Source organism: Neodiprion fabricii, chromosome 7 (assembly GCF_021155785.1).
Source record: "Neodiprion fabricii isolate iyNeoFabr1 chromosome 7, iyNeoFabr1.1, whole genome shotgun sequence".
NCBI lineage: Eukaryota > Metazoa > Arthropoda > Insecta > Hymenoptera > Diprionidae > Neodiprion > Neodiprion fabricii.
The window spans coordinates 1,908,269-1,920,156 of record NC_060245.1 but is presented as its reverse complement, the minus strand read 5'-3'; the positions used below and the strand labels follow the sequence as shown (position 1 = coordinate 1,920,156).

At 36.0% G+C, this 11,888-nt stretch overlaps 1 protein-coding gene across 1 annotated transcript in view; it reads left to right on the top strand.

Moving 5' to 3' along the window:
• The window catches only part of LOC124186006 (steroid hormone receptor ERR1), a 35,765-nt gene that overhangs the window by 1,378 nt on the left and 22,499 nt on the right, over positions 1-11,888 (top strand). The window lies entirely within an intron of this gene.

Genomic DNA, 11,888 nt, shown 5'->3' with positions numbered 1-11,888 from the left:
GGGGGGGGGGGGGGGCGATGATGAAACACTAGCATTGTGAACACAACCGAACGAGTTTGCCAATATATATGATGTGTAATGTTCATATGTGGCGTTTTGCTCGTCCACCATCTTTGTTGAAAAACAAAACAAGAGTGAGATAGAAGAAGATAAAAAAAAAGCCGTCACCATTCACGTGTCGAGCATGTCGGTAACCACGGTTTTCATTGAGTTGTTTTCAACGATGAGAATGTCTGAGGCTTGTACCTGGATTGATTTTCGTACAACTCAAACGAGCCTAACCTACCCTGAATCTACGTATTATATGTAACCTAATCTAACATAAGCCGGGCCTGTACCTTAAGCTTAAAAAAAGGCTAGATCTAAGATAATCCTAACCTGACGTAAGCTTCGACTCTTATGCATCGTGAGTCTCGCTTATCGATCGCTAGCACGTGGTGGCACGACGAGAACGACGTCAGGATATTACTGAAGGCGACGACGACGACGACGTAGGAACAACGTCGAGATATTTTTCCTGACCTTGATTTCTTTCATGTACCTTCTTATCTTAGTTTTCTTAATTTGTTAATCACTTTTTTTGTGACATCTTTTGTTTCATCCTTATCCTCCTGAAAATCCTTAATATCAATCGAAACGAAACATAAGTGAAAGAAAGAAGGAAATGAGGAATACAATATGGAAACTGTAGTCGATTACGAGTAAGTATGTTATGTAGCAAAATCATTACAATATGTGATATAATTAAACTGTTCGGTAATATATAATGCAATTACACAATCTTGTCCGAGAAATTGTTAAAGAGAAAAACACGCGCCAACACTTTTGGGGTATGTTATCGAAACGAGGGATAAAAAGAGGAACAAAAATAATATGTCCTGGATCTTGCCTGAAAAAAAAATAACGCTGAAAGAGAAAGAGAGACCCTCGATACGTGAGAACCGATTATTATGAAAGCTTTTTAAAAATATCTCTCCTCAGTTCGTAAACTTGAAGATGAAAAAGAAAATCAAAAACATCGAGGTTACATTACGTATTCGGATCCGGTTTTAACATCGTTCATACATATATACGTACCAACGTGAGTTTTTGTTTTTCCTGTGATATTTATTATAAACTACGTAACATTCGAATTGACAACGCGTATTATCATACATCGTTATCATTATTGTTATCACATTACATATAAAACAATTGGAAAGTGTAATATAGTAAATTTTATTACTATTATTCTATGATCATACTCGAAAAATTTGTGTCAAATACAAATAGGAAGTAGGGAAATATTTAGAGGCCGCTACCAATTATTGTAATATTTTCTTATCTATTTTTATGTGTACACCTTACGGACTTATATATATAATATGTTATTTTATTTTTTCGTATCGCGGTCCAATTAATCATTGTTCATAAAAATCAGTACCGAAAACGAAACAGGGACATTAAGGTGATGCGATACTCCTATTTCGATAGCAAAAACTGTTATCCAAATTTCTCCGAGACGATTGATCCTTCGGTTAAAAGACGAGGACAGCCAACTGCGAAATTGTTCGGCGCAGTTTGCTGCTGATTGGTGAATGATTAATTGGACCACGATACAAAATAATAATAATAATAATAATAATAAACCAACATATACATAAGTCCGTAAGGTGTATACATAAAAATAAGTAAAAAATATTACAATAATTGGTAGCGACCTCTAAATATTTTCCTACCTCCGGCAGGTTTTTCGCAAATTTTTTGATCCGCGCCTTAAAAAAGGGAGTTAAAAAATGAACAACCACAATGTATATACACATGCATCGCGGTGGTGGGAGATCGCAGCCGTCGTTTTTTTCGTCCGCGGCGTAGGTCGGGTTTTAAAACCCACGTTAATGGCCGAGCGCGTATTCCGCGCGTTTCTCTGTTTGCTCGATAATCTATCGTACACACGTACGATCATGTACGAATGTAGATACACGCCCATGTATATCTATACAATCTAGCACACTGCAAATCTACGCCTGTCGCTAACAGGGTACTGCCGAAATTTGTTAAGACGGGTCAGGTAGGCAACTCTGGCGCCGGTATCGCAGACAGACACGTCGCGCCATCCACTCTCCAACTCCTCCGATCTCGTACGTCGTCCATTTTTGACTTCTTCTTCTTTTTTATTTCTCCATCTTTTTCGCAAAATAAGGGAATCAATTTTCATTTACAATATTTCTTCCTTGAAAATATTCCCCGTCAATCTTGTCTTTCTCTATTTTTCTCTCTCAATAATCGTGTAAGTTTAAAAACAAAATAATATCCCCCGCATTCGCACTGTGTCTAATTAAAGAAAGAACATACGTGTATGTTTGATACGCATGTGTGTGTATTCTTTTTCTCCGTCATCCGTTGGGAGAGAGAATTCAACGCAGCCGTACGTCGACTTTCTAAAAATTATCTCCCCCGCCCCTCCGTAAACGGACGTTTTATACCACCGCGCTATCTATTAGACCGTGTGCAACTGCGAACACACGGTATGTGTATTATATGTACAGATATATATATATACACATCAAGTATACTTACGTATGTATGTTATGTATGTATGTATAGATGCGGTTGGTTACGTGATCGGAATACAATATTCGGACAAGAAAGAACCAAAGATGAGAGAAAATAAACTTTGGTCTTTTTGGTAGTTTTTCAGTTGCACTTTGCATTTTTTTTTTTTTTTTTTTCATGGGGATTTCTTTGTTGTATTTTGTTTTCGCGACTTCCTTCTATAATATACATTTGCAGTCTGGTGTTTAGAGCAAAAAATAATACACATATATATATACTCGAGTATATACGAAAGCTCGAACCGTGCAGTGATATAATGTTTGAAATTTATTTCTTAATAATATTTCAAGTTGCTCGGCTTACATATAGATGCGTGGATATTATTAACTTTGAATGAATATATAATAACGGTATAAATAATGATGGTGTATAATTTTAATAACTGGGCGGCGACGTCCTCGCCAATAAGAAATATATTACGTGTAATAATGTAAGTATAACGATGAAAACGAAACGGAATAATGAAATTAACAGACGGGTGGGGAAGGGAGAGATAAGAATTTACCTTGATAACATTTTATCGCCACCGTGCGTCGCTCGCCGTTCAACAGATTGCGAATAACTGACCTATTACACTGCCTGTGGATGTGTTTCTTTTTTCTCTATCTACCTTACTCTCTTACTCTCTTACTCTCTTTCCCCCCCCCTCTCTCTCTCTCTCATATTACTGTTATCACCGGCGTTATTATTGTTCTTAATATTATCGCACACGTTTATCATCGTTGCCATTTTGACGTTGCGATGCGCTGATCACGCGCCGGCTGAATTTTTTTTCCAATGCCCGTTCGTCGTTGCTCGTTTTTTTTTTTTTTTTTTTTTTTTTTTTTTTCTACACACGTATAACCAAATCTACGGTTATAATTTTCGGTGTAAAACTTATGGTATGTATAAAGGTAAACGTTTCGCCAATCTAGTCCGTATACGTATAACGTAACGTTTCGCGTTTTTTGCATAGACAAAATCGAATGGAAGATATACAGTACCGGTTTAAATTCTATTTCTGCGCGTTTGGTTACGTTTGCTAAAATTATACATGCCGAAGTACGCGGATCACGCGGATGGAAAGAAAAAGAGGTTAGCAGAAAAAAAAAAAAAAAAGAAAGAAAGAGAGAGAATGTGTGTGTCAGAGAATGAGAAGAAAAATAATACACACGTACACGTCGAAACGCACGTAAGAGTTTTATAAGCATTTGTTATCTGTACACATATTATGAGTATGTAATAATTTGTGGGGAGACGCGATCGTAACTTTCGACGATCGTGTGACGATTTTTTTTTTTTTTTACCGACTTTCAAGCGTAAATTTCGTTTAATTCGATTAAGAAAAATTTGAATTATCTTTGCTTATTCCTCTCTCGCTCGTTCTTTTTTCTCCACTATTCTGTCCGAGTTTTTTTCCTTATGCAACGTATTTTTACGCATTACCTACCGATTCTATCGATACTCATTCTACCGTATACTATATATATTACGTCTGCAGTGGGCAAAAGAAAATAACTAGAGAAAATATCATCACTGGAATGCGTTTAAAATTTCAATGTTGTCACTCACCGTTTATGCACAGATTATACATATATGTGTAAAATTTACACTACGATATTACACGTGACGCATACATGCAGCGATCTAAAAATTCTGCGTGTGTATTTATAGACTGTAGATAAGCGTTCTAGTCTCTTCATCTCTTCTGTTTGCATGCAAATTTATATTTCGCGAATACGCCTATGTATACATGCAAGATGTAAATACATCTGTATTAGCGAGGTCAGTAATTCAAACATAGATACATGCGTATAACAATATGTGTGGGGCCAAGTTTTTAGTTTCTTTGTGTCGGAATTGAAGTATTTTATTTTATTTTTTTTTTCTTTTTAGTTCTATTCTTTCCTATTTCCCCGATCTAAATAGATCACGTGATCGTGGAAATAATGTGATTCTGCAATCTATTTGGATCCAGGCATGTGATGAAATAAAAAAAAAACAACCAAAAACAATCCCAACGTGGAAAGATTAAAAACTTGCGAAAAAAAAATATGGCATGCTTAAAAATCATAAGATCGGTGCGAAGTTGTTAAATTTTTATAAAAATGACGTTTTCGAAATTGGTTTGACGATTTCGTTTTTTCAAATCTCATCTCGCTGGTGGATAAAAAAATTGAGATTAAAAAAAGGTAACACCGAAGTTTTGAAAAGACTGTGAGAAAAATTTTGAGACGTCTGTCAGGCTGGAAGCAAAAAGGAATGCGAAAAATTAGTAACGCGGGTATAAATATTTGTCCCTGTTCGTATTTCATTCCATATTCTCGCACCAAACTTCGCTTTGTTCGACGATTTTCTGCACGCCGTGCTGCATATGTTACTTGTACTCTTATATATATATATTTGCATTTCGTTCGCGATGTTACGACGCGTTACGCGTGTTGTTACCTCGTAGCCGCGGCTTTGTACTCGACGATCCTCTATCGTATCCTATGCATACAGTGCACGAATCTATACACACGATATGTAAACTGCGTGTTTCGAAACGAAGAAAAAGTAAGAAACGTATATTTTTCCTATCCGGTGAAATTTTTCTTCTCATTTTATTGTTTGAAAAAAAAAAAAAAAAAAAATTTCCACCTTGCCGCTCGTTCATAGCTCATATTTTCTCTCCCTTTGTTTTCTCCTTTTTCCATCACTCCGTCTCCTTTTGCCGCGAGCTAGTATCTGTATAGACACACGCGTATGTAAGTACATGGTACGTCGATACGTGTATTTATATATACGATATTGTGCGCGGGTGTGTTTGTACGTAAGTAACCCAATTTGTTCTAATTTCGTGCAATTGGGAGAAAAAATTCGCAATTCAAACACGATCGCGTCATCGCTGCAATCCAAGCGACGAGGAGGTTGGGAAAATGATGAAAATAATTCAAAAAACTTTCCGTCGATGAATAAAAAAAAAATAAAAAAAATAAAAGAAAAAAAAAACAAGAACGGTAACGAAAAAAATAATATAACATTGAATAAATATTGTAACAATGATGATACACGAATAATCGAATAATAATGACATACAAATTTGATGATGTAATTTCTTTCGTCGTCGTCGTCGATCCGATGTACTTACACCTGTTTTTGTACCTTTCTTCTTTTTTTTTTTTTTTTTTCTTTTTTTATATTCAATTCTTCACCTTGTCCATATTGTTACCCGGTTTAGTTTATCTGCTTCTTTGTCATTACCTCATCGCGGGTTGCACTCATCGGCAAGGGGAAAAAACATGACGAATCAATGAAATGCAAAGAAAAAAAAAAAAAAAAAATCATTCAGTAACGTACGTCGGCTCAACGTTGATAAATTCATTTTCACTCTCACTCACGGTTGTACAGTTTCGGTCATTTTATTTTTTTTTCTTTATTTTCATTCATTCTCCCTCATCGAATCAACGAATTTCGATCGCGCGAACAGATGATCGTAAAAAATACATTCCATAGACAAGGAAGTGATAAAATAATTTCCGCGTCTCGATTAACATACAGTTACATATTTATAGTTCTCGCGAGTATAAAATTTTTTACCCACTCCCCTATCATTATATATATATATATATATATTTTCTCTTCTCAACAATAAGTTCCGAAATGTTTTTTTTTTCTCTTTTCTCTTTCCTTCATATTTTTTCATTTGCTAAACGAAACGCAATAATTCTTCTGTACGCGATCGTAATATCGTAGATATTTTGCTGGGATCGTTTTTAAAACTCTGCGTGTATATATATATATATATACATATATATATAAATATATTATATGTATGTACATACGTATTATAAACACCCGAATCCTCGTTTTACATACACACCTGTAATTCACCGATTGTGCGATATCTACCGCACGTATATATATATGCATATGTGTGTGTGAGTGTGTATATGTATATATATAGATATATATATATATATATGTACACATCGTCGCGGCAGCAGCAGCATGCGAAAGTGAGAGCGTGATATCGACCAGGCTGTTATACAGTCTGCCTACCTCAACTCTCGCTGGTGTGGTGCCGGATGGAACGTCCAGATACATTGGCGTAGAACCTTGCCAAATATCATATCAGCAGTCTTGAGAATGACCAAGAATGATCGATTATTTTTTTTCCTATTCATCGAGTATATACGATCGATTATTTTTCAAACTCTATTAATCGACAGACACTCGATTATTCTTACTCACAATCGGTTTTTGGTCTTCTACTCACATGAACTCTAAGCAATTCAATATCAATTTATTTGATTAAACTATCAGTTATTATCATTGTCGTACTTGCTGAGATACCTATTTGATATAATAAGTGAAAGATAGACGAATACTTCTACATGAAATTTCAAAGTGTTTTCAATGGAAGTATGAATTGTCAAAAAATAATTCCGCTATTGAGACTAGGACCTGAAATTTAGATTAGATTTAGATAGATTTTTCCTTTTTTACCTTCCATTTTCGGTTCCTCGTCATCTTCTTCTTCTCCTTCTTTCACGTGTGTAACATTCGTTGCGAAAAAAAACGAAATAACGACTCGGTTCGGTTCTATACTTGCAGAGAACCTTTAATAATCATAGATCTTTACTTTTCAATTGAAAGAAAAAAAAAAATTATTGCAAGAATTGCAACTCAAATCTTTTTTCTACGGTTACGCGAAACTTTACAGTTTTAGCGAAACATTCGTTAAATGAAGTACAAAGACTTTTGAAATTAGGAAATTGTAACGTTTGAAGATGAAGTTACATTCCCCCCCCCCCCCCCCCTTTCATTTGTTTCAATTCTCATTGAGGCGAAATACGCGCGAACTAGTCGGGCAATTTTTATAATCGAATATTATTGGCAATCCTGTCCTCAGTAATAATATCAAAATTACGCCTATGGGCGTCTGTTGTTTTCGGCGGACGACGACGGCGACGTCGACGACGACGGGGACGAGGACGACGACTACGTCGACGTGGAGGGCCGTGGCTGCGCGCTGCAAAAACGGCGCAGCAGTCAAGTTCAAGGCCATAGTCGGTGCTGCCGCCCCCGTCTCTCGCCTTTTCCCTCGTCTCCCCCGATTTTCTCCCTCTTTCTCGGCCACTCTCTCCTCCTGCAGTATTATAAATATTCCCGATGCTGCTGCTGCTGCTGCTGCTGCTGCTGCATCATCGTCATGAGTTTTGGCGAATGGAAAGAGCCGCATGTGGCGAAGACCGAGCCAACCCTGCATTCGTGTGAAACCGCGTTTTATCTGTGCAGGTTGACGAGGAAGAGAAAGAAATAAAGAAGCTGGATAAAAACGTGGAGATGAAAAAAAAAAAAAGAAAAAAAAACCGCCGTTTCGAATCTTCGTGCTTTTTTATCACGCCAATTGTCGTACAGCATGTGTCATTGGAGAAAGCGAAAACATCTTTCTACGAAAATAGTCATTTTATTCTAATGCTGTTTCTATGATGATTTGTTTTCTGTTTTCCCGAAGTCCTAGAATCTGACGATGAATTTTACTTGTAATTTATACACACGAATTCCGCGCGAATCATTTTTGATTATGCTGAAGAAAATTTCAGTAAATTTCTCAACTCTGAAACAGTATCATGATTGATTTTTTACACTTTAAAATCAACTATTTATGAACATTGAGAGTGATTTTGAAAGGAATGTTTTTTTAAATCTTTAAAAAATTCTCAGACACTGTATCTTCTATGCTAAACATTTCCAAGACCAGGCTTATTATGGGCCGATTTTATTTCTTACTTTTTTTCAGCATTTTAAATATTTTTGGTCTACTAAAAAATTGTTCAAACAGTCTGACAATTCCCCTAAAAAATGTTCAAAAATTCCGCCTTTCGCTTAGAACGTTTCTAAACCAGTTTCAATACAAAGTCGATGAAAAAAATCGTTCCCTGATGGAACCGGTCTTGAAATGAATTGCTTAGAAAATACAATTTTTAAGAATTTTTTTGAGAATTGTAGCACAGATTTTCTTCAAAATTACTTTAAATATTTATAAGTAACTGAGCGGTTGAATAAAAAAACTGAAAAAAAATCCAGCGTACCGTTACAGAGTTGAAACAATCGCTGAAAAAATTTGCAACAAAATCAGAAGAGTTGAGGGTCAAACGTTGGTCGGGTTCTCATGGAATTTCCCATATACGTGTGCAATTTTCTTTACGATCGGAGGATTTGACGTAGGAAAAAAATTAACATGCATCATGATTGGTTCAAATACGAACCTTAAGCGATTAAAAACTGTATAAGCCTGCCTAATTACATATAATACAAGTATATTGATTGCACGCCGGAGGAAGTAAAGAAAATTTTTACGTCTTCGTGCGAACGAAATTTCAGTTGTTAAAAGTAATTGCGCAGTTGCGAAAATTACTCTTATAATCGTTGCAGAGAATACGTAATATACCTGCAACAAATCTTTTTATTTCCCATCTCTCTGTAGAGATTTTTATTTATTTTATTTTTTTTTTTTTATTATCTTTTCCCTCGTGCACGCAGACACAATTTTTCCCAATTTTTGCCAAAATTCAAATTACACAGGTGTAACGTTGCGTACCACTCGCACTCAAATTATCCGTGAAACCCAATTAGCGGGGAAACCTGCAATTCGCTGGAAATAAAAAGTAGAATGATAGAAGGCAAAAAAAAAGAAAGATAAATAAATAAATAAAAAATACACCAAAAAACGAAATCTAAAAACGATTGTAATATTTTCAAAACACCGTTATTATATTTATATTATTCATACTTGTTACAATTTGTCGTATACGATGTACGTTTTACTTTGTACGGGCGCGCGAGCTCCGAAATTTCCCGTCTGCAAAGTACGTGTATGGAAACGTGAGCTGCGGCTGTGTCTGTGAGTGCCAAAAACCCCGGGACGGAGAGACGACCGCGACGCCGGCCCATCTCGCACGTCGCGTTCGTCCGTGACCCGTAAACTCCCCCCTCACCCCCTCAACCACCTCTCCGCACCCTCGATTTTTCGCACATTGGCGGGGGGTGAGGTTCGTGTCCCAACTGTAAAATATTAGCAACACAACGATCATCGACTGTGCTTGGTGGAGTAGGAAAAAATAAAAAAATAAAATTTACCCACGGTGTAGAAAATCGTTCGGTATGTTATTTTTTATGTACACATTGTAGTGTAACAAATGAAATAATAACGAATAATCGGAAGGTGGGAAATAAATTTGTTGCTTGCACAATTTTATTTTATTTTTTTCTTCTCGTAACTAAAGTATCAGCCTCGAGTTAAATTCGACTCTTCTATTACTGGTTTTTTTTCGTTATATTATAATATATACGAGAATGATTGAGAATGGACGAATTTTCTCGAGAGATGTTTTGAGAAATTACAAGGTGCGATGGTGAAAAATCAAAAAAAAAAAATAAATTTTTTAACGATACTCGGGTGCATTTTTTTTTTTATTTCTAACGCGAGAGAGATTGTAAGATAAGGCCATTGTCGAAGGGTTTCGTTGTTGCCTCTGTTGGTAATTGCAAACCATAACATGGTCGATTAGTTCGTTCGCGTTTCGTGTGCAGTCTGTATTTATATTATATTATACCATGTACACAGCTCTCTAACAGGCGTCTATATGCGGGTGTATTTGCTTTTCAAATCGTTGGCGTAAGCCGTTGTTTAACGGATACACATCATTTATTAGATTATACTTGCACGTAGAGATACATTTATTACACACGTAGGTGCATTAATCATCGTAGTGTGTATATGTAAATACTTTGTTAGATTTAAACGGATAAACGAAAACTTAATTAAGGGTCATTCGTTTATTGATTACTCCCCTCTCTCAGTTTCTCTATTTTTCATTCTACGCTACTCTCTGGGCTAGAGAATTTCTTGCATACCAATATTATACAGCACAGACGCAGCAGGTCTTGGAGAATTATAATATTTGCGTGTATCGAGCCCGCTTGAAATAGTTTTGCGACAATCGCATCGTAGAAATTTTAAAATTCTAAAAATAAAAACATTCATTAAAAATATGATGTTAGTCAAGTTGACAAAATTCTCTTGTTGTTTTCATCTTCCTGCACAGACCTAAAAATAGAGAGAAAAAGAAAAATAGATACATACGTATGTGCGGTTAGATGAATGTATATTGTTATTATTACGTGTGTGTCCGTGACAATTCGCGTACGTAATAATTGGAGTTTACCGAATCCGAGCTGATCGTCGGAGAGCGTAATTTCATTTTGTCGCATATTTCTACTGGGTAGGCGACGTTGAAACGCATTATCCTAGGTGCTGTTGTCTACCAAAGTACAGATTCGTCGTATCTGTATATTGTTATTATCGCGAAAAACTTATCTCCGATTAAATTTTGCTCCACTTATAAAACATGCATGCAATATTATCGTGTAAGGAGTGCGGCAGAACCGCTTTTGCAGATGTACCGAGCCGATATTTTATTCCTTCAGTTTCTATCGGCTTTTAAAATTTCGTAGGTAAACTAAAGACCGAGAATGAAAAGAGATCGGAAATCTATGTAACTACTAAAACGAAACGTGGGAACGAATGAAAAGAAACCGTGGCTTTCAAGATTCCGATACGGTCAGGGTTCGATTTGGCGGGGAATCTCCTGTCGATTATATCGGTCCGTTTGAAAGACGGCGACGATAAAAACTCAGGCTGGTAACAGAACTGGGAAATCAGGGAATTCTTGGAAGCTTGGGGAAATCTCAGGGAAATTCGTGAAATCCTCATCGAAATTAGGAAAATATTGTAAAGATATTTCTGCTTTGTTTGCGAATATTTTTTCCCTGTTTAGTAATAATAACAAACGAAAAATTGAATAATTTTTCAATTTCTACTTCGATGTAACAGCTGCTTAATTTAATTATACTAATATCTGCTAATTATCTTAAACACTAATTACGCGAGGCATGACAGTAGGAATAATTAATGTTAAAAAAAGTGGGGGTGATTTTGTGAAAACAGATTCTAAAGGTGTAGTTCCCAAAAGGTCCATACCTCCGATCAACTTCAAATTTCGTATACCCGTGGATTTTGACTAGCTGATCATCGCGAATATGATAGTGAAAATACCCGCAAATTTGATTGTCAAGGTCAAAACTGACAAGAATCAGTTTTTCTATTTTCTTTCGACGAGCGTCGATCTTGGAGAAAAATGTTTTCCACAAAATTCGTAGTCTATATTAAGGCTGATCGCTTATATAGTCATATGATTTTTTTTTTCGAGAAAATTTTGCCAACAACTTGACAATTTTTGCGAGTTTTGTACACACTCCGATTTCCG